Raw genomic sequence first — 23,476 nt, 5'->3', positions numbered from 1 at the left:
TCCTTCTTTCTTAAATTTGTAACAGTCATTGACCTTCCTATACAAATTAATAAACTTTTTCATATGTTATTATTACTATTATTATTATTATACTTTACACGTTTTTAATTAAAGTTAAACGGGTATATTTTAAACTTTTTAAAGCATATTTATTTATTTATTTTAATAATATTAAAAATCTTGAAGATTCACCCTCATTTACAAACGAATAAATTAAATTTGATTACCTGTTAAGCGTTTTATAAAAATCGCTTGAAGCTTTTATCCATGGGATGTATCTTAAGAAAAACAATTGGTTATTGATATAAAAATATGTATCGAAAATAGAAAAAATTGTACTATTGTGAATTTTTGGATGGGGTTTGTTTCGAGCTTGTTAAAACTTTCTCTTTGCTTGAGATCAATAAACTTAGCTGCTGTATCGTCAGAAACACCACAAAGTATGTTCGATAGAATCTTGTTAGACAGACCGCTGCGACATCTAGCAGGACTAATTAGAATAAAGAAAGAAGATAAACCAAGTCTTCTGCTATTCATTTCTACTTTGTGGACACCGAAAACAATAGACAGTCTTGTTTGGTTTCTTTTTGTAGCATTATATATAATTGGATTACAATCGCAGTTATGTTTCCTTTTTTCAAACTGATTTGATATATACTTTTTTCCCCTTAATCAGTAGCAGTTGTCGAAAGATCTATACAATTTCTACGATTTTTTTTTAATTATTTAGATATGATAATACTTATTTATCACAACGTCATTATTTACTAGCATTTAATATTCTTTCAAATATGTTGATATTATTTAGGAAATTAGAAATTAACATTCAGTAATACTTAGAAATGAGATAAATAAGAAATGAAGCAATTAACCCTTTCCTTAATATCGTGTTTATGAGAAAATTAACAAATTTAATCCATTTTTACTAGAAAATAACACGTGTTTTATTTAAAATTGATGAAATTATGAGACACGTGAGTATGTAAAAGAAATAACAATGAGAAATAAACATATTTTCTGGACATTGTTGTAATTTACAACGAAGATTAATTTAATCTATTTCACTAGAAATTAACACGTGTTTTACTTGAAATTGACGAAATTTTAAGTTACACGAATGTGTAAATTTATAACAATGAGAAATAAACATACTTTTAGAACATTGTTACACACGACATTGTTACGACAATTTTTATGAATGAGTAATATATAGAGCGTAGTAAATTGACGACTTTTTTCAACACGTGACGTGCTTATTTATAGAAATTGAATATTGTTTTTTTATATTAATTAAATTAGTAACGTACAGCACGTGTTTCGAGCTATAAATCTCATTTATTTTAATGATATAAAATTTATTAAATGTATAATTTCGAAATTTTTAATTAATTAATTCATTAAGCGTATCGAAATTTCCTGTTGGGTGATAATAGATTTTTCAGTTATCGACAAAATTTAAAATAACGTATAAAAGGAAGTAATCGGATATTATTAATGGATACTTTGCACAATTCGATAATAGCTTTACGTGACGAAATGAGAGTTAGAAGGGTAATATATATAGCTAGATTGATTCACTTGTTTCTAACAAGCAACGAAAGAAAACAGATTGGATTGAATGAAGTACACGTCTCCGTCTACGAATGACCGATGGCATGCTGTCCCAATGACTGGATTAGCGACTTCGTGCCCATTGTTTGTTCATCTCATCGTTTGTTCCGTACCGTTGTCATCGATTCAGAGGGAGAGAGAGAGTATCCGTTGAGCTAACTTAATGGTGTTACAGCTGAAAGGTATTTCAACAGTAGATTCTGACACAAATGTGTCGTCACCGAGGCCAATCGTTGCTGCAGAAAATAAGAAAGGAAAAAAAAAACTATAGCCTGCCTTTTTTTCTATTAGAAATAACCCGTTTAGAAAACTTCGTTAGATAATGGAGTAAAATTTTTTGCGATTTTTCTTTCTTCTTTTCTTCCATTTTGCTTAAAGTATATCTAAATAGCTAACAGAGTAATTCAACATTGAATGTATTGAATGCAGATCGTGAACAATACGTTTTTTTACTGCTTAACAAAGTGAACAGAATGTTATTTTAACTTTACTGCAAGACGTATATCTTCTCGTTGATTGTGATGTAACTATAAAATTAACTAGATGTATTATTTCTTTACATTTATACATTAATTTAATTAAGAAACAATTAAAAAAATGCATTAATAAATTCATTAACAATTTAAATTCGAACGGTAATAAATTTGTTAACATTTTACTTAGTGATGTCTTCTTTTAATTAATGTCAAAGAGAAAGAATTCAGTACAACTAATAAGTTGATCATTGGTAGTATACATGTATATATTAATTTAATTTATTTAATTAGAATCTTTAACTTTTCTTAATGAAGTTGTTTGATGCGGAAATTATTTATCATCTTCTTCTTTAGTTACTTTTCCACGCTAAATAGCAAATTTTATAAACACGAAAATTGGCTTGAAAATTATTAATAGTATTATCATTAAATTTAGATGAATTTAATTATAATATCTGAAATTTTTGTATGCGTAAAAGTTGAGATTTTTACCAGTTTAGTTATAGTTTCTATCGAAAATTTCTATGAATAAACGTTCATTGGTAATTTTATGTTATCAATCATTGACTATGACATATATCAATATAATTACAATATTGAACAAAATGATTTGCATTATCGAGTAGTTAAACTGTACATTAAACTAAAAATAACAAATTTCCTCGTTGATAATGGTTATTTTATTTTAATGAATGAATGAATATACTTAATACTTTTTTTTAAAAAAGAAATATCTATATAAGTTTTATTCGAATGAAATTAAATCGAAAGTATTTTAAATAAATACAAATTAATTGGTGATAAATATAGAATGTTCTAAGCTATTTTAAAATCTCTTTTCTATACATCAAACAAAACATTCATTACGTTTATATATATATAGGAAATGTCAAATCAAACAATGGAGAGCTAAAATTTCGATCGTAAAATCAACATTGAAAGTCACAAGGGACAATTTCACTTACATTAAAATGTAGATTTTTAGAAAATATATTCAATCTAACACAAAATTTATTCTGTTTTAGTCATTTTTAACATATTTCTCATTTGTTTATCTCTCGTTTTCCGTATCCAATATAATAATAATAAAAAATATATATATATATACAATTCTTATGGGCGTAAACCTCATTTGTTGCTACAATGTAATTTTTTAAAAACATATTTATTTTTTTTTAGCAGTAACACCTTTGATTAAATTGCTCAATTCAAAGAACACATGCAGTAACACTAATGGTTAACACTTCGGACAGCTTGTTTTTCTTTCTGTCACGAAATTTCGACATTCGAATTCCCGACGAACATTTTATGGCTTGTTTTATATATATGGTCACGTACATCGTTTCAGAACTTCTGTTCTATACTCTATCCGAAAAGGTCATTAGTTATCCTAGCTGAAACGCAGCATTTCCTTGTTTCAATTGCTTTTTAAACTTCCTGAAATCATCACTTTTCCTCCTGAGCGGTTCGATGTCTCAGGACTTCTGTCTGTTTGCGCAATTATAGCCATCATTCACTTTTTTCCTGACGTGTATAAATTTTCTTTATACAACTTTTTAAAAAGAAAAAAACAGTATATGTATCAGAAAGGAATTTTTATCTAGTAAAAATTTAAAAAAAAGACATTTTTTAAGTAAAGAAAGACAGCTTTACTTACCAATTGCTGAAAGTAATCTTCACCTTTCATATTACAAACTATCCTTTAAACACTTTGCTCTTTCTACTTCAACTGGAAACGATCTTATAAAATGGAGAGTTAGGCTGAAAGCAATTTTTATTTTATTTTATTCTTATTATTATTTATCACTTAAGTGAAATTTAAAAAAAATAAAATAAAATAATTGAATTTTATAGATAATAATATTAATTTTCTTTTGCTGTCACGCCATTAAAAATGCATAATAAAAATATTAAATTACTTAGTGATAAAATTAAGAGTTTGATAGTGTTTCTAACATTGAACTCTCGATATTGGTGTTTTAATATTATAGAAAATGTAAACATTTAAGAGATAATATATGATATTTCTTTACAATTTTATTATATAATAAAACCAATAATATATAAAATTTTTCGCAGTTATATTCCCGAATTTCAACTTATATCCATGAATTACAACTTAGTAAGCATATAAATGTATACATTTATTATTAGAAATTATAATATATCAAAATATTAATAATATTATTAGGTAAAGGAATAGAAATTCTTGTTAATATTTACGATTTTGGTATTATATTTACGGTTGATAGAGTGTATATTTGCTAGGTTCTTACAAGATGCAGTTCGGATGGTTTCCTTTTTCTCCTCAACATCACCTTCTTATAATAACGTTGCTTCCTACCATAACCTATGTCGTTCGTTCCAGTTTTATGTCTGCTTCTTGGCTTTAAGTCACTGACCTTTAAGATTTTGAAAATCTGTATTTTTCTTTTCTTACGTAAATAGAAAATAACATATATATTATTTTCTTTTTTAAGAAAATAAATAGTTTTACTATTTTAAATTAAAAATAAAATATATATTTCTATATTAAACATTTCATTTTTATCATAAATGTTTAAAATACAATTGTTTTAGTTAGTTAGTTATAATTATATATATATATATATATATATATATATATATAAACTAAATAATATAATAAATATAAAAACTAAATATATATTTCAAATATATTTAAAAAAGTCTAAAGTAAATAAATTACATAAATATTGCCTATTTTTGTACATTAATTACAAGTAAAATGCTGAGATGTATATACAAAATTTGTATATTACACTTAAAAAATTTATTTTTTCTGTTATTTATAATTAAGTTATAGACATAAAACTAAATTAAAACCTAAATAAAATATATAAATTTATTTAAAATACAAAAATTCATTAAATATTTCGTATTTTATCAGCACAAAATACAAGAATATGAAATGTTAATCATGTTTATGATGAAATACATTCATCTTCTTATCTTTAACTCATATTTCTCCTGTTTTTTTACAAGTGAATATCGCAATTTTTTTTTAAAGTCGCAGGCAATAAATACGTTGAAAAAGCTCGTGCAGTTTCTTTTACAATAAAAAATAACAAGTTGTAGAATTTTATTGTAGGAAAAAAAAACAAAATAAACTTAATTTATGTACTACAAGACCAAATTTGAAATAAAAAATTGGCTATTACGATATGACATAACATATGCATTAAGAAATATTTTAGAAGATGCGAACAGATTGAAAATTCTGTTATATAGAAAGAATATCTTTAGTAAATATATAAAACAGTTTACTTTCAAATGCAAAATATTCCATATTTTGTATGTACAATATATTTTGAATTATTACATTTTAAAGTTCTTGCCATTCAACTCGAATGCATAATATTATATAAACATTTCGTTTCTTTGTACGTTACGGTTATATTTTTTTATATTTTAAAAATTTCTATATACGAATAGAAACTTATAAATGTTAAATATATATTTATGAATTTTATATAATATAAATAGCAAACGTTTTAACTTACTTTATAAAGTTTTTAAGAGTAAGAAATTAGTTTTATTATAGCTAAACGACTTTTTATGCTTTTACTGTTGGCTAATGTACTTTCTAGAATCTTGTAAATCTTTATTTACTTAATTATTTATTTTTGTAGAGGCATTTATATAGTTATCAACTTAGACTTTCTTCTATAAACTCTAAAGGCACTAATGGCTTGTGCGTCAATAAATACCAATCAAGATTTAAAATTAAAAATTTCTACTTTTATATATTATAAAAATTACTTTATTACTCGTTTTATTAAAATATTAAGTCGTGTAAAATTTTTATTAATTTTTAACGAATTTTATAGAGAGAGAGAAAGGTTACAAAATTGCATAGGAAACTGCTACTAAAGTGCTTACTATAGACTTAAAATGTAAAATATACATAATTTGGTTAATAAAATATGTAAAAAGTAATATTAAGTAAGTAATTTGCATATAAAACTGCTAATTTTTTTATAAAATTAAATAAACATAGCTTTAATATAGATGAATATTCGTAGATTATGAGTATATTAAAAACTGTATACTACAGTAAATAAAATATAAGAATTTGATTAATAAAACGGTTAAAAATAATAATAATAAATAGATAATTAATATATAAGATGTTGACTTTTATAAAATTAAATAAACATAACTGAAAAACTTGTTAATAATTCTATATTCTTTATATCTATAAGGCAATGACAATAGTCAAGTATCACCTCCTCCTTTAAGAGAACAATAAAAGTAACAATTTCTCGATAAAATAAAACAGAAAATAAGAAAACAGCATAGAAAATATACGTGAAATTATTTTAAAATATTAAAAAAATGTATTTTCTAAACAAGAAATCAGTGTAAAAAATTTGTAAAAAAAAAAAAAAAATAAAGTTTATACAATCTTTAAAACTTTAAAATATTTATCCTTATATATTTTCCAAAAGGTAGAGATTGTTACTGTTATTGACATTCGTAAATCACAAAGTGAAATTTCTCTATAAATTTTCTTCCTTTTTTTTTTCCTCTTTTCTTATTTATTCTTTGTACTTTGTTGTCAGATTTTGTTTTAACATTTGAAAAAGAGTGATTGACATTTTGTAAAAGGAAAACAAAACTCGAAATTTGGCAACATTTCGTGCCTCTAGCGACTAGAATAACAGAAGTACTGTTACTACTAGTAGTTGCAGTGATGAAAAATAAAATAAAATAAAATAAAAAACAGAAATATATGCGAATATATATAGGAATATCTATATACGTGAGCAACTGAAGATAAATATCGAAATATTCAAAGTATCATCTTGTACTGTACATAAATGAATATATCCGTGTTATAAGTTGTTATAAATTCGTTTCAAGTTCAAGTCTGTAATGGCGATTATAGAGTAGAAAACTTGCCTTAAACTTTTAAATAATTTACTGTACTTTTGTAGTATTAAAACATATTTTTATACAGTTTAGAGGAAAAATAAAATGAAAAGCTGCAAATACTTAATAAAGAGATAAAAATTAAATAACACAATCTTATTTACTTTACACTATTTCTTTCTTTTTTTTTTTTAAATTTTAACAGATAAAGTTAATATGATTGTTTTATTAAAAAATAAATTATTTAAACGTTTAAATAAATTGTAAAATTTCTTAAAATAGAAAGATAAATGTTTACAGATTAAATATATTTTATTGTCTTTTTTTTTCAAAAGAATGAGTAAATTCTTTTTATTGGTGAAAATAACTAACATTTAATTTTAAAAAAATTAAATAGTTTATTAAGTTTGTGAAAGTAAATTGCCCTATTTGATTGTGGACAGAAAGAATTTAAAAAGGAGAAATAATAAAAAAATAAAAAAATTGCAATAATAACCAGTAAAGCAGAACCTAATTATATTTTAATGGTGAATAATTTACAAAGATACCAAAAACTATTTTTCATTACAAATTTTATTTATTATTCTAGTAAATTACATATGGAAAAAAGTTATTTTTACTTAAAAAACATATCGAAAAAATTATAAAAAAGAAAAATACTTAATTTTAGTTTAAATATAAGTTAATTTATTTTTTAAAATATTTTTATAAAAATTAATAACAATAATAATTTTACAAGATTTATTTATAATTTATCATCGTCTTCTTCTAAATTTAAATCTTTAAAGGACTATTAATTTTTTTTAATAATTAAAAATATGCTTTAAACTTGCTTTGAAATTTAAGTTGATTTTTTAATAAATTTAATCGAATAATTATTAATTATTATGATTTATAATATATTTTTTAATAACATTTTACAAAATTAATTAATTAATTTCTGAAATTGATTTATTAGTTTGATTTTTAATCTGTTATAAGCTGATTATTACGTAAGCAATTAGAATTGTTACGTTATAAAGAAAAACTGTTGATTTCACAGAATTTAATTATGGTGACGTCTTATAAATTAAAATATTTCAAATGTGATTAAATTTTTTATCAGATATTAAAATATTCTTTATTATTATTATTACTATTATTAATTTTTTAAAAATGTTTATTACTTAAAAATTGATAAAATTCATTCAATGATTTTGTATTTAAATTTTTATAAATGAATGGCATGTTAAGATATTTTTAAAGAATAATACAACACAATTGAAAAGATATAAAGGAAAGAAAGGAAAAAATAATAATAAAACATGAATGGATTGTCGAAAACATCAGATACATGCTACTAAAGAATGTGATGTGCTAGAGCTTTTTATGAGGAATTTTATGAATAATAAGGAATTTCAATTGCTTGACGGATAGATTTAACTCATAAAAGATCAAAAAAACTTATCATTTTTAATCTGAATTCAAATAAATTTTATTATTTAATAATTTAAATACGATTTGCTACTAATTTACATTCAGTAGCTGCATAATTTATTTTTATAAAAGTGTATTAAAAATTCGTTTCAGAAAGATTCTTTCGTATTTAAATCGTATCTTTTGTTATTATTATTGTTAAAATAAGAATTTTTTTCCTCTCTTGACACTATCTAACTACCGTAATTTAACCTTCTAATATGATTAGAATTATTTTATTATTTTTTTCCCTTCTCTTTTTCTCTATTTTAACAGTTTACTTTCTGCAATGTGGTAAGTTGCTTGCACCATTAAACCTCAATCACTAGTATTGCACTATTAAAGAAGGTTAAGAAGTTTTAGAAAGTAAATTTTCTTGATAATTTTTACACTTACTGTTGCTAAATAAAAGTTTCTAACACGAAATCCTAACGAATAATTGAATATAAAAGTCTTCTCCCTTAATTTTCTTCTTATAAATTTACATTTTTAAATTATATTTTCCTTATTGACAGGCTAATTTTTTTTTTCTTTTTTAAAGGAGATTGAATATAAATTTTAACTTAAAATTCTTTCAATCGATTTCTATAATGAAGTACCCAGAACTTTTGATAGAGCTAGCAGAATTAATTTATTGTCAAGTGTCCATACAGGATGTTGGGCAGCTTCGACCTTCTGTCATGTAATTACCACTATGAATGCAATCGCTGAAATTCCCGAATCTCATTTTTGAATATAAAAATTATCTATCGATTATTTGTAGGAAGAGCAGTTCATTTCTCTTGGATTAAAACGAAAATTTGATTAGATAATTATGTTTAAAATTATTTAAAGTAATAATAATAATAGGGGAAAAAATTACATTGCAACAGTTGCGTGTTTATTATATATAAATAAAATTGAAAAAAAATGTATTTTTTTATATTTATATTATCGTAAAAAGTATTAGAAGTATTTGTGTAAGATGTGAATGTCGATACTGCTTGTGACTTAGGTTATATATCATGTTTTCTTGATCATAATTCAAGTTTGTTGCATGAAATATGGTCAAGCATTGGTGCCATATATCTTAAATCTATATGACATATATACTGAGAATTTGGACTTTTTATGATAATTATTTTCTATAAACTAATACTAAAAAGATTAAAATTTAATAATAAAATAAAATTATACTACATTTCTTTAATGATTTTACATGTTTAAAGCCAATTAAATTGTAATAAAATAACTTATTTTATTTATTAAAAAAAAGGAGGAAGAAGTCATTGCAAATAGGTAAAGTTGTTTTTATAAAAAAAATAAATAAAAACTTGAGGTGGAAATATATAAGAAGTCAAGAGTTTGATCCTTAAAATCGATATGGAAATTTTGAGAAAAGAAGAATAATGTAGGTTGAGAGAAACTATAGAAGATCCAATATCCAAAATAATTTTTGTTGTATACAACTTCAGAAAATTACATAAATAAATAGAACATACCAGGAAGAAAAAAATTATGTTATCTTATTTCTTTGCAATATTTATAAACTGTTTGTAGCCATGTTTTCTTGCTTAAAAAAAAGAAAACATATGCAAAATTAAAAGAAGAATAAAAGTTTAAATGGACGGTAAAAGAAGATGAAGAAAACGGATCATGTTGAAAATTGAGATGGAAGAAAAAAAAACGTAACATTGTAAAAATAAAGCTATCATCTTCATATTTAATGCTATTATTATTATTATATAAATCGATCTTCTACAGGAGAGTATTACTTTTTTTCATACATTCATTATTGAAAGTTAAGATGAGAAGATATCTGGATCTGATGATGAAATATTGATGATGTTGGATGCTGTTTTCGAATCGATATTACCCGATTCAAAGAATCTAAAAGTGTTTGTGGCGTGTATCTATTATTATCATTATTTTTTCCGTATAAAATTATCAAAAAATAATAGTTTTTTAAATTTAAAATTAAAATAAAATAATAATTATCATTTCCTTTCTTTAATTGAATTTAAATTACAGTACGCTCGTTAATTGAATTCGTATGTTTAATTATTAATAAAGTTTAATTATTTTTGTTTAAATCTTTAAGAATTTTACAGATTTTTTTTTCATTCTTAATTTTTCAAATTTTATTTATTAAATTTATTCATTTTGAATGGTATTTTAAAATTAATTTTTATGTTAAATAATGTAATTTTCTTTTAAAAATAAAATTTAATTAATTTAAAATTTTATAAGTTTAATTTAAAATATTATATTTTATTTTATTAATAAAGTTTATACATTTTAAATTTTATTACAGTATAGATTTATCATCTGTAAATCCACTTTAATTAAAGAATTCTTTCATTCATAAAGCAGTGTGTAAACTGTAAATATGTTTTATTTATTTATTTTTTTGGCTTTTTAATTATATTTTATTACAAAATTTTTTATTTAACTAACGAAAAGAAATATATATATATATAAAATAAATATTAAAGGAGACAAAAGAAACGTTCATCATAAGAAGTTTATTTGGAAAGTGTCGTTATCAGATGCAGTAACCACTACAAGGAGAATGTCGTGGAAACAGTAAAAGAAATCTTTGGATACAGAAAAGAAACGAAAGTAAAAGAGGGAGATTCAGAAAACTTAGGAGGAATTGTTTGAGAGATCGAGACACTTGGCATCGTCACTACGTCTATCACTCTGCCATCTCCCAACACAAGAGATTGAAGCTGTGCAACCTCTAGGGAACCCCTTTGATTTGAAGTTTACCTACAGATAATTTTTTTTAAAGTAGTATTTAGCTCCAACCATCGTTTAAAACTTCAAATATCTTTAAATATAAGAGGAAAAATATTAAATTTATAAACTGTGATTTTGGAGATTATTTTTTTATATATTAGTTTTTTTTATATATTATGTGCAATATATTTTCAGGAAAAATGTTGATTTAGCTCTTCTTTTCCGTATATATATATATATTGTAGGTTACAAATCGAATTGTCATATAAATAGAATCGTTGCTGAGTGAAGTCGGTTGTTGTCTACACCAAAATTCATGTTTCTTTTTCTCCTTGAGTTATGACTACTTCATTTTATTCTTCTTATTATTTCATATTAAAATTTCTATTTTTTTTAAACTCACTTCTTTCTTTTAGTAAATATTTATCTTTTAAAGTACGTAATTAAAAAATTTGTTTTTGTATTTTATCAAAGTTGAATTAAAAAGTTTAGCTAATTGAGAATTGCTGTTTGAATTCTGAAGTAAAAGAAAAATTAAAGAAAAAAAAGTTATTTTAGAAGAATGTAAAACGAAAGAAACGATGTTTAAATGTAAGGAAATCGTAAATAAAACGTTGAATTTAATGGAAACAAAAAGCATTAAAATTAAACTAAAGAAAACAGAAGTTAAACATAGTAAAGACGTATTTAAACTTAGTTATTAAAATGATATTTAAACACGATAAAGAAATACCGTCGGTAAAACATAATTAAATAGTTTAATATATTTTTTAATTAAAAAAAATATTTTAAGAAATTTTCTTTTAAGAATAATTTTAATTTATATATTGATCTTGGTGTTCCAGCAGTAGCAGTATCATATTCTTAAGAAGAAGCTGCTGCTACTGATGAAACACGCAGATGATAACCACTTAATAGATTCCTAATAATGTTTTAACTGTATCGTAAGGTAAAATTTTATAGAAAAATCCAAAAATTTCAATAGGAATTAGGTAAAAATAGTCATAAATTCTTTTAACCTAAAGGTGAATTTATTACAAAAAATGGGGCTTTCTTAAGAACGAATGAGAAACATCGTTATATACTCCAATGTCTCATTATTCTCTAACACTGAAAGCAACCCTAGAGAATCGAATTCAATTTGACGGGCGGTCACGAATCAGTCTGAACAAAATAGCTGTGCACTATCCATGACACGCACCATACGAAATGGTTTCTGAATTTTCTAGATCACGTCGTGCATCTAATAGATCTAAAAAATACAAGAATATACGAATTTCAGCTAAATTCTGTGTAGTTATGTGCAAAATGCTTTCATAACTAAATGCAATTTTTATTTATATAAAGATAGAATTTCATAACATACATTTCTCTATAGGTTCTATCAATATACACTAACATATCGTTGATATATATAGAAAAATACTAAGAAGATATAAATATTTATAATCGATATTTTATAAAATTTATAGTGTATTATATATAGTTTATAATAGTTAATTAATATTTATAAAAAAACTGATGAAGATGCTACAAGCAGGATAATTTAAAAACAATCCAATTACATTATTCTTTATAAAAAAATAACATATTTAAATAATAAAAAAACTTTTATAAGTTTAAAAAATATTTTATAAGTTAAACAATTAATTATTAATTTGTATTTAATCAGTGTAAAAGTAAATAAAATAATATAAGATTTTTATTAAATTATAAATTAAGTAACGAAATAAAAATTAAGAAATATTTTTATAATATAATATATACGGTTTAATTTAATTTTATATATAAAAATACGATAAAATTAATATAAGCGAGTACAAAATATATTTTAAAAATTTTTATAATTATTTTTTTCTTATTTTACAAAAAGAAATGTAAGTAAGAAAATTAAAAATAGAGAATATTAAATTATATTAGAATAATTTAAAACATTTAATAATGTAAAACGCCTTCATATAATTAAGTACAATATACACAAAAACATAGACTTAATATATTATAAAAAATATATATATAAATTTTATACAGAATGGTTCACAAGTCTGATTTGTTCACGTGTTTTCCGGATAATTGTGAATATAAGTTATAAATTGAGTTTAAAACAACGTGAAAACAATATAAAAACGTAATTAAGTATTTAAATAAGAGCAATTAAGTCCTTACAACTGTAAACTGAACATTGTCTACACTGTATATTAATATTTTAATACAATATTAATATATTAAATCATAAATTTAAATAAAAAATCAATTTTAATAAATTATTATAAAATCATAATTAATTATGTAAAGATAAAATTTGTTTATTTATAAAATTAACTTATTTTATTATATTTTTCTATATTTTTATTTTAAAAAAATATAGATTTATTTATAGATGAAATGTATATTTATATTATTTGTTCGCAAATAGATTTGATTATAATAAAGTAAATATAAATTTTATTATCTAAATGTAACTTATACTTTTATTTTATTTATTTTCTTTTGTATTTTAATCCTTATAACAGAAAATTCCTAATTTTTTCAATTATTTTGTAAGTAATATAATGCATTATCTAAACTAAAAACATCAAAGAAAATATAAAAGTAAAGGAAAAATAACAAATAAAACAGCCTGTAGCAAAATATACATCGTCTATTATGCAATATTTTGGATTATATTAGAAAATAAATCATAATAAAACAAAAGGAATAAAATTTACGATTCCATTATAATAAAAATACACTACAAAATGTACTTTATACATCTCCTTACGACTTTTTCGTTCAACCTGTAGATCGCGTTCTTCCATTACAATAAAAAATAAATAGTAAATTTAAAAAGGTTGAGGAATTAAATTTTAGAATATGCAACTAGTTTTTTTTTAAGCCACTATTTTAATTCTCTTTGAAAATTTCTTAATGTATAATCATTAGAAAATATCTTGTGAATTGAATCGGAAAAATTCCCTTTATCTATGATAATTAGAATATTTTAAAAAATTCAAATATTTTCGTAAATAAAGAAAACATCATACCGCTACATTAAACATGTAAAAAAATTATAATATAAATTGATTGTTTTATACTATAAAATAGGAATAGAAACAGAAACATATTAGCGATTAAATAAATTGCAGATAATTAACTTAATCGGGATTATAGACTAGTAAATTTTGTTTAATTAACAGATTATTTATTTTAATTTTGATTATATATATATAATATAATATAACTCTATTAATTAATAGAGTCAAATTAAAGGAAACTTTATTTTTCTACTTCATTAATTAATACCTGTTGCTTAATTCTTAAAAAAGAAAATGCATTATAAAAGCCTACACGCCAGATAATAATTATTATTTTTTGCATAATTGATTGATTAATCCCCATTTTTTTAATGGCTAATTAACAAAGTAAACGTTATTTTCACTTTATAATAAAGTTTACCCTTTTTACTTCTTCCTTCTTTGATTTTTTTTAAATAAAAAATAAAATCTGGAAAAATAAAAATAAAAAAAATATACCTTAAAACTGTTGAATAATTTATTTATTATTTTTATTCCTCGTAACTTCTTACATTCCTCATAAATTTTGTATTTTTATATATAATATAAACGACGTTTCCTCGTGTTAAATTGGCTTAGATTGTTATTTATTCTTAATTTTTCAAGTGTTTAAATGTTAGAAGTTATCTGGTTTATGTTTTTCAGGTTGTGGAAGAGGAGGGTTGAAAGAATTTTTAGTAAAGACCAACCGAAAATATCGACACGGTTGGGTAATTCAATATCAAACATTCCACTAAAGGTCGAAGTGCATGTAAACTGTGTTGTTAATGACCCTGGTCACTGTACTTTACAGCAAAGTGGCGAACCGAAGGAATATTAATGGCCTCATTAAATACCCTCGGATGGACATAGGAAAGGCGTTGATCTGTCTCATTTGCTGTCACAGTGCACTGACACATTTTCAACCTTGTTTTTTTTTTCTTTAATTTTTTTTTTATTTAACTTTAAGAAAACCCTGTGTTTTCTTGCAACAAAGAAATATTATTAAATCAACGTCTAAACTACAAACTTTTAATACGATTAAAACCACGTAAACACGGTTAAATTTTCTTGATTTTTTTTTCTACTTTTAGATAGGAAAAAAGTTTAGAGGGGGTGTTTTTTTCCCCTGAAGACAAAAATAAATAAAATAAAAAAGGTTTTGCTTGATGATTAATAGTGACTTTTAACTTACTAAAAAATGGGGAGGTTTTATCTAAGATTTAATTATTCAATTTTTATAAAGTTTGTGAATTTTTTAATGCTTTCTCATTGAAATATTTTAAGACTTTAATGTTTAAATTAATTTAATTTTATTTGAATTTTTTTAAAGACGTTTTTATTGCTTTATAAACCCTAAGTTTTTTCTTTTACATAATTGTATAAGTTTAATGTGATTTATGTACTTTAAAATCATTCGATATGTATTATTATATGCAATATTTTATAACGAAAAAAGAGTCATTTTATTGTATAAAAATCCACGCATCTAACCTTATATCAATATAAAAATTATATTTAATTATGTAACGAATCATTAAACATTATATAATAATCTTTCAGTTGTATACAAAAGAAAAAATTAAAAAAATAAGACGAAAATTATAGATTTATATTATTAAAAAATCAATTTATTTATCATAAAACAGGAGCACGAAGCGTATACAATTATTCATATTTATGTAGAATCATTTGTATATTATTTAAAGAAAAATTCACATAAATTTTCGTAGGAAAAAAATCTCGTTTCTGGATTAAGTTAAATAGCATCATCTAATATGCAACTCCACATCTTCACATACTTTACTTTTTAGTCTCTTAACGTAGATGGACTTTTCTAGTAGTGACACTTTACTACGAAATCAGTGACAATACTGTGACCTAGCTGGGGGCATTGTTAAATCCAGAAGAAGTTGGGTGAGAGGAAGATGGTATAGATGGAACTGATATCCAGACATCTGGCCTAAAGCAAGTTTAAAATCTAAATTCAACTCCACTGCTTCTATAACCCAAACTATGGAAGAAAAGGTTTAGGGGTGGCGTACAGACACTTAAAAAAACCTGTAAAAATAGAGAATAATCAAGATTAATCCCTTATATTTAAAGTATATAAATATTTTCTAAATAAATTTACTAAATTTTGCAGCATAGAAACTTACTTTGCTCCCCAGGCGTTAAGAATAAAATTAATTGAAGTTTCTAATACAAACACGTTAAATAGGAAGCTTTGAAAAGATAAAACAAAAAGAACATTTTATCAGATAATTGTTTTACAATTGAGAATTTCTAATGATAATTATTACATATAAATATTCTTTAAAGAAACTTTTACTTAAATTAATTGAACGAATGGAATTTTAATGATGGTATCACTCAAATAGGATTTTTAAACTATTTTAATTGTAAATAATTTAACAAAATAAAATTTCCTACCAATAATTATTTATTTATTTTTATTTCTCCGAAGAATAAATTAAAGCAACTCAAATTTGATTGAAGTTATTTCCAGAATATTGTGAGTAAATCCTGTCTAAATCTTATCGATTTTATCATTTAAAAGGTTATAAAACGAATATTTATAATAGTGTAAAATATATTTTAAGTAAAAAATATTTTTCTAAATATCTAAATTTACTTAATTTTATTCTTTTTTTAAGTAATGAAATCTTTTAATTTAAATAAAAATATATATATATATTTGTGTATGCGTATCTTATATGAAAAGTACTCGACATATGAAAAGTTTAATATTAAAGAAAATAAAATTCTTGAAAGAGAAGTTAGTAAAGTTAAATTAAAGTACGTAAACAAATAAAAAAAACATTAAAGAGATATATAATAATAAAAAAGGCAGCTAGAGTTTATAGAGTAAATGCATAAGTTTAGAATAAGAAGTTTAGAAAGATGTTTGCTATATTTATAAAATTTCAAACTGAATAACTTATTCAACAGATTAATTTCCTACATGATATGCTATTTATACTAAATTTATTTTACTTCCACTCTCAAAAATACATTAAAATTTCATTTATAAATATGTAGAACCAGTATATAATTCAGCATCCTCTTCTTTAATTAAGAATATCACATATATAATAAAATTGTATAAGATTAATGAATATTTTAAACAGAATTTAATAGGGGGAAAAACAAATTATTATAATTTTAATAAATACTTATAAAAATAATTATAAAATATTCATTAATATATAAATTTATGAATTAATTATTTATATTCTTACGTTAAAGACGATGAAGATGCTTAATTCCCACTCTAAATCATGTTAAAATTTTATTTATAAAGATACACATCTTCAGCATCCTCATCATTTTAAAAACATATAAAATAATATAATTATACAAAAATGAATTAAAAAATATATATTTTTTAATCATTATTAAAGAGGAATTATTAACATTTTAATAAATAGTTTCAAAATAAAAATAATTAAAGGATATTCACTAATTTAATAAAAAGGCAAGCGAATAATTATCACAATTATGAATTTTGATATTCTGATTAATTAGTAACAAGCAAGTTGATTTGTATAAAACTGACCTTTGCTTTAATTATTATAATCCACTTTCCATCTTAACGCTACATGGGTATAATGTCAGGAAATTAAATTTGGGAATCGGTCCGACTGTCATCGACACTCTTCCCACATTTCTGAATGTAACTAGGAGTTCTCCTGTTAAATTAACAACGGGGTGTTCATTTAGAAAGCTGTAGAGACCTCCCACTGTTTGTCACTCTGTTGATCATCGCCATGTGTCTTAGTGTGACAAAGATTTAAAGCATCAAGTCTACTTAATAGATTTACACTACATTGCTGTTCACGAGTGGAAACGTTTATTGCTATGATATTAACTAAATTTCACTGAAATCTATAATAAGTTTGCTATATTATAAAATGTGTCGTGCATTAATAACGTCGCCGTTTAAAGATTTTCATGCTTAATTTCATTTTAAACCTAACCTTTATAAGGAATTTAAGATGATAATAAGTCATTTTATATAGTAACAAGTGTAATTTTTTTTTTAAAGAGGATAATTCGAACGTCGTTACCTTCACTAAATTTTTATGGAGTTGAGAAATAGTTTTTCCTATTGAGCAATAAATTTTTTCTGAATTTTTATGGCATATCATCTGAATGTATAATATTTTTTTCTTCTTTTTTTCGAAGTATCAAATGTTATAAATTGGAAAAGTGAATTATTACACGCAAATTAAGGACGCAAAATGATTCTTTTCAGCCCTCAATATTGTGTAATAACGAAAAAATATGTTGAAATTTCATTTATTTTATTGTTACGTAATAATATTAATCGTGAAATTTATCGATTTTTTCGTTCCTCTTATACATTAAATATGCAATTTTTTTTTAAAACTTGTAAATATTTACTTTAATAATTTATTTTCAGCTACTTTAATCGGTTCATAATATTAAGTTATCATCTTAACATTTTCATTTTCTTCGTGTTAACTGTTGAGCTCACTCAAACAGTGGATCGCGAACTCTCAACACGTTTCATTTTAATTTACGATCTTTTAACGCAATTATAAGGTGATACAAAATGAAAATAGCGAGCCAACATAGATCAGACGATTCTCGTGATTTCTTTATGCATTAATTATATTTAAATTACAAATTATTTGGATGCAAACACCTCTATCATCATTATCTCTACGTATAAATCCAAGTGATTTAATGCATAGAAATTACTTGTGTAAAACTGCTTGTAAATTATTTCTGAATTAGTTTTATGTGCGAAACAAGATTTATATCACGAAATGAGTTCGAGTGATCGTGGTGCCGGTAGAAAATTTGAGTCAGGTAGTTCAAAAAGGAAGCGAGCTATTAAAAGAAAGCAGATAGAAGAAAATCTACGTGGATCTTTATATAAATATATAAAAAGTGATGGTCAAAAAATCTCTTAAAATCCTTCATTGACTGAAAGTGCACTGTAACCCTAACCCAGTTGAAATTATTCCTTCAACAACGTCATTGGTATCGCTGCCACTTAGTAACAATAACGAGGATAATGAGTCAACAACATCATTGTCTCTTATACCGCTGCCGCCGTCAACACTATCCAGCCAAGAATACATATCTGAGTCTCTGTCTACATCCATGACTGGTGGAATTGAAAATCTGAATCCTTAAAATGACCCAGGTTTGTGGCCGTTAACAATTACTGATGTAAACCGAACTGAGATCGCATTAAAAGGTCCAATCCGGGTTAAAGTTGATTTTTTCCCCGTAACGGACAGCGATTCAGCGAATATCATTACAGTAAAATATTAGCTAATGGTGAAAAACTTGACAGGCGCTGGATGTTTATTCACAAACAAAGGATGCCGTTTACTGCTTTTTGTGTCGAATGTTCGAACTAGAAAATACAAGAATTGGATTCAGTGAAGTAGTGTGTGATTGGAAACACTTGAGTGATTACCTGAAGTCTCATGAATCTAGCCGACTGCACAAAGATTGTATGTTGAAATGGTTAAATTTAGATAACGGATTAATAGTCCGATTTGATCCAATGTTGCGACTTCACCTAAAACAAGTAACAGACAAGACGATTAATGACCACTACTCGAAAAAAATATTCGAAATGAACTTATACAATTAATGGCAAGTCAGGTGAAGACTCAAGTTGTTGACAAAATAATAAAGAAGAAATATTACTCGATTATCCTTGATTGTACTCGTGACGTTTCTCGTGTTGAGCAACTGTCAATTATTATAAAATTTTTAAATACAAATACAACTGACATCGAAGAACATTTTATTGGCTTCTTAGCCGTCGAAAAAAAAAAACACAGGTGAGAATTTGACTAATTATATAATCATAGAACAGCTGGGTATCATTGCAAAACTGCAGAGGCCAAGGATATGATAATGGACCCAATATGCTACTAAGGCTGTACACTCCGTTTGCCGGCTCGAGTCAGAGGTGGGCACATGTAAAATCTTTATGGCTAAAACCACTTTCTGAAACTAGATGAGAATGCAGGATAGAATCGGTGAAGGCCGTTAAATACCAACTAAGCGATATATGTTATGCTTTGAAGGATTTAGCAGAAAATACAACAGATTGTCAGTTGGTTAGTGAATTCCATTGCTATAGAAAAGGAAATAACTACCTACGAATTTGTAGTTGCTCTCGTCGTATGGTATGACATTCTTATATATATTAATATATATAATATATATTAAGATAAATGTTATAAGTAAAATGTGGCAGAGAAAAAAATCACCTAGATGCGGCTATACGACACCTACACGCATTTACACATTGGCTTGATAATTATCGGGATAATGGTTTCCAATCATCTTTGGTAATAGCGAGAGAAATAGCTGAGAAAAATGATATTGGCAGAAAGTTCAAAGTCGTGAGAAGGAAACGTAAAAGAATGAATTTTGATTGTGACGGGAAAGGTGAAGCTCTTGAATTGCCTACGGAAAAGATTTTAAAAATAAACTATTTTTATGTAATTGTCGACAATGTGCGCGCAAACTTCCAACCTAGATTTGAGGCACTTAAACATCATGGGAGCGTATTTGGTTTCATGTATAACACAAAAAGATTAAAGGAAATTAGTGATTGTGAACTTACGAAGCAATGTAGCGACTTGCAAATATCTCTAACAGTAGTAGAAACATCTGATATTGAACGACATGAAATGTATGAAGAACTGAATATGTTTATTAGTGTATATGAAGGAAACGACGACATTATCTCGGTGCTGAAATATATAATAGAAAAAAATTTAACTGAAGTGTACCCCACTATCGAAGTAGTTCTGAGAATTATTGCCACCACACCCGTGACAATAATTGTGTCTGCAGAAAGGAGTTTTTCGAGGTTAAAAAGTATTAAAACATATTTGAGGAATTCGATGACATAAGATCGGCTTTTAGCCCTTGCTATTCTTTCAATTGAAAATGACGTAGCTCATTCGTTAGATTATTGTGCTTTAATTAAAGATTTTAGTCTTAGGAAAAGCCGCAAACATCATTTTTAAATCACTTCGTATATCTTTTAAGGCATTTATGTACTTTAGTTTATCATCATTACTTATTTGTCGTCTTTATGTTTGTTAACTTTTATAAATCTTATAAATATAATATTTTAAAACTCTGAATTTATTTATTTATAACTCTTCCAAAAATATATTTTGAAAGATAAAGTAAATAGGCCACAAAATTTAAGGAAATTATCTTTATATTAAAGCATATACAACACAGCTTTAGCATCGTTTAAGAAATTTATTTTAAGAATAAATTTATTATTGATACAGTTAAACATATTTGAAAAATGGTGACTAAAATCAGCATCTTAATAAGTAATTCTTCATCATTTTAGTTAATTTAAATTTGATCGTACTGTACATTATTATTAATCATGTTTACATTCTTCAATCGACTCATTAAAAATCTATTTGCTTAATAATTAAACATGTATCGTTCGTCTTGTATCCTCTAACAAATTACCTATTGTTAATCAAACTTTCAACATTAAAAGAATTTTTCTTTGAATGTCTTTGTTATCTTTCCTATTAATGAAACGTCAAAAATCTTGAATATTTAATAAGATTTTAATTTATATAAATTAAATTGCTTATACATATAATAAAATAAATTATTTTTAAGGCAATTATATAAGGCATTTCCTTCATTAATTGCTAATTTTAATCACGTATCTATATCGTAAAACCTCTTATAAAGGACACCTCTAAACGGCGGACACTTTTGAGGAATTTTTCTTTATAAAATTCATACAACGGCCATCTTGTTCTTATGTTTTCGTTACTCTCCGTTATTAACAGGTTTGACTGTATTAAAAATTAATAAATCGAATAAAAATATAAGAAAAACAAAATAAATTATTATTTACTATTATAAAATTAATTTTTATAAAGATTTATTAATAAATTAATTTTAAAATTAAATTACTTTTAGACGTCTACTCGTACAATTAGCGCTTACATTTAATCAAATTTTTCTTTATTAAAATTAAAAATATAGAATAAAAAATAAATAAAACAAGCTAAAATGCTATAAAATTTAGATATTTTACATAATTTTTATAAAAATTTTTAAATAAATTAATTTTATCCAATTTTTAAAAATCATCCTTTAAAGTTTATACAAGAGCATCTCATCATTAACATCTATTTTATATCAAATTGTTATGTTAAATTTAAAAAAAAGAATTGAATAAAATAAGATAAATTATTATAAAATAAATACTTTAATTAATTTTTTATAACAACTAATTAATTAATTATTAATTTCTTAATGTTTACCTTGTGTTACAAGTAATATTTATATATCTTTTTTTTTTTAAATTGTAAATTATTATATTAATTGTTAAACCTTAAATTTTTATTTTATGATATTTATAAAAAATTATATTATTTATTAAGGTAAATAATAAAAAAGTCGGTAAAATTCCAAAAAAATTAATTTAATTAAATCGAAATTAGTATATGTAAATGACAGTTAAATTTTACAATCGATATCACTTTAATTATGATTATCTGTAAATAATAATTAATAATGGAAAATTTAATATTTTTTACATATATTTTAATTAATTTTTTTAATATAGAAGTTTTTATTGTGATTTTTTTTATTATTTTAGATTATCGAGTTTAACTTAATTTTATTTTCATTTTCAAAAAAAAAATTAATTTTCTTTAATCATTTATTTTATTTTCCCATTGTTAACATTTGTTTATTGTTAAAAATTTACATGAAATTATTATTATTATTTTTTACCGGAAATGTTTTTAATATATGCTTCAATTTGTTTACAAACTTGAAAAATGTCAAAAACAATTTAAAATTTTATATGTTTTTCTTTTTAATAAAAAATATTTATAGTTAATACTTGATAAATAAGCTTCAAATAAAAATAAAAAACAAAAAAGAATTTAATTTAGGATGAAGAAGATGTTTCGAATTATATTTTCAACCTGTAGATCGCGATCGCTTAACGTTATTCAAAATGCCATATCACACTACGGAGGTTGGGAAGCTAAATGCGCTTGGGGATAATATCTTTATTTTTTTTAAGTTAAAATAAATTTTTTCTATACATTTTAATTATTATTTAAATATTTAAAGTATAAACAATAAAAATAATTTTATATTATAGTTTATTATTCATTTTATTTGCTAAATTATCCACTTGAAAGCTATTAAATTGCAAACTTATAGCTCTAGTTACTGATATGATACTAAAATGTTCCCATTTAAATTATCTTCTCGATT

At 23.6% G+C, this 23,476-nt stretch overlaps 1 protein-coding gene across 1 annotated transcript in view; it reads left to right on the top strand.

The window, feature by feature from the left end:
* LOC136981010 (B-cell receptor CD22-like) overlaps positions 1-23,476 on the top strand; it is a 372,234-nt gene that overhangs the window by 1,118 nt on the left and 347,640 nt on the right. The window lies entirely within an intron of this gene.

This window comes from Centruroides vittatus, unplaced genomic scaffold (genome assembly GCF_030686945.1).
Source record: "Centruroides vittatus isolate TY-2023 unplaced genomic scaffold, ASM3068694v2 contig_738, whole genome shotgun sequence".
Taxonomy (NCBI): domain Eukaryota; kingdom Metazoa; phylum Arthropoda; class Arachnida; order Scorpiones; family Buthidae; genus Centruroides; species Centruroides vittatus.
This window is presented reverse-complemented; position numbering and strand designations above follow the sequence as displayed.